Here is a 2,084-nt window from a genome sequence, read left to right as displayed (position 1 = left end):
GGAGCAATGGGCTATACCCAATAGCCTAAGTGTGTGGTAGTCTATACTATGTAGGTTTGTTTTGTGTAAATACTGTATGATGTTTGCCAAAGACAGAATTGCCTACTGACGCATTTCTTACAAAGTACCCCTATCATCAGACCGGGCATGACTGTATGTGCAAAGTCCAAAAATCAGTGACTTGTACACAGATATGCTATATAAAAGGTTATTGTCATTATTGCCATCATCATTATCAGTAGGTTTATACTTCCTTGTTCCCTATGATGTCTCCACAGCGTTTGAAGAAAATGAGATGGAGAGTCGCATCCGCCCCCACCCCCGCCCTGGGAGCCGCCGGGACCCTCGCGTCCAGACCCCAGCACCATGCGATCGGAGACCTTCGAGCAGCGCAGCACCTTCCAACGAAGGGTAGATGTCCGACTTATTCGAGTGCAGCATCCAACCAAAATCCCGGTGATAATAGAATGATACAAGGGTGAGAAGCAGCTTCCTGTCCTGAATAAAACGAGGTTCCTTGTACCTGACCACGTCAACGTGAGTGAGCTCATCAAGATAATTAGAAAGCGCTTATAGCTCAGTGCTACTCAAGCCTTCTTCCTGTTGATGAAGGGGGACACAGCATTGTGAGCGCCTCCACACCAATCTCAGAGGCCTATGAGAGTGAGAAGGATGAAGGTGGATTCCTGTACATGGTCTATGCCTCCCAGGAGACATTTGGGAAGAAATTATCGGTGTAAAACTAAGAAAATGCATCTATTGTAGAATTTTTTCAACTCTTCCTAAGGAAGGAAAAGGGATGTTACCAACTGAAATCGATCAGTTCATCTAATCAGAGATCTTCAAACAGTAGTGTTCCCACCTAGGAGTGTTAGGAAATTGCGTCTGTACTTCAGGCAGAAAAACTAAGTTCTAAGTGAGCACGTTCAGCTTCGGAAACTGTATTATTTAATGTAGGTTAGCTGTTTTCAAATTTTAAAAGTTTAAAAATAAAACTTTGCATGAAAGAAAGAAAGAGAAAGAGAAAGAAAGAGAGAGAAAGAAAGAAGAAAAGAAAAGAAAAGGAAAGGAAAAAGAGAAAGAGATGTACTGTCTTCCCCTGCCTTGGTGATCAGGGAAGCACATGCTGATGTGGAGATGAGGCACTGAGCATTACAGAGGGAAAACTTCCCTAGAGAATCTCCTGGACCTGCTGTGCACTGCACACATGAAAATCAACTTTTAAATGTTACTGAGATTTGGAAGTTATTATTACTACATAACTTAGAATTTCTGACTAATAAATGAGTTTATTAGCAATGCAATATAGCTTCTTAGGAAGTGACTACAGTCTTTACCAGTTTCAAGCTATGTGTCCCTAGGAACTCTGTATTGCTCTAATTTTTTATCTATTAAAAAGAAAGTAAGACTATTATTATTGTAAAGGATTAATATGACAGTAACGTAAACTTTACAGAAATGTAATATGATAGGATGCTTCACATGTAGGAACCCCTTATCAATTATTACTATTTTTAATATTAAATTTGTTATTTTTAAATGAACTAAATACAACATAGGGCCCTTTGGTAACCAGCACGTATAGTGGAGAATTCAGTTAAAACTTTTTGGAAATACAATCTTATCTGTATCTTGTGGGATTTGGTAGGGTTCTAAATTGGAATAATTTCTATGGATAAAATCTGACAATATCTATGTAAAATAGATATACAATTATTTGTACAATGGCTATGTACATACACAGATATTCATTGAAATATTATTTGTAACAGCATAGGAAAAACCAAGTAAGCCTAAATAGCTGTCAACAGGGAATTGGTCTACTAAATAATGACAAATTCACATACTAAAACACTATCAGCCATTTTAAAGATGAGGTTATTAATACATAACAATATGGAAGGATCTCGAAAGATATATTGTTGAGTAAGAAAGGTGAGGTGTGGAACAAGGTATAATACAGTGCTATTTATATGAGCAAAAGATATACATGCACAGAAAATCTTTGAGGCTAGAGGATGCACAAGTGACTGATAACACTATTGCTGTGGAAAGAAGTTGTGTTTTGAGAAAAGTAATTAAAT

The 2,084-nt window shown here is 37.7% G+C and overlaps 1 pseudogene; it reads left to right on the top strand.

Annotated features, from left to right (window-relative positions):
• The first annotated feature begins 291 nt into the window (after positions 1 to 291).
• On the top strand, positions 292 to 973 carry LOC102127620 (microtubule-associated protein 1 light chain 3 beta pseudogene; annotated as a pseudogene).
• Positions 974 to 2,084: the final 1,111 nt, after the last annotated feature.

The sequence above is a fragment of the Macaca fascicularis genome, chromosome 11 (genome assembly GCF_037993035.2).
Source record: "Macaca fascicularis isolate 582-1 chromosome 11, T2T-MFA8v1.1".
NCBI lineage: Eukaryota > Metazoa > Chordata > Mammalia > Primates > Cercopithecidae > Macaca > Macaca fascicularis.
The sequence above is the reverse complement of the archived record's forward strand: the minus strand, read 5'-3'. Positions and strand labels throughout refer to the sequence as shown.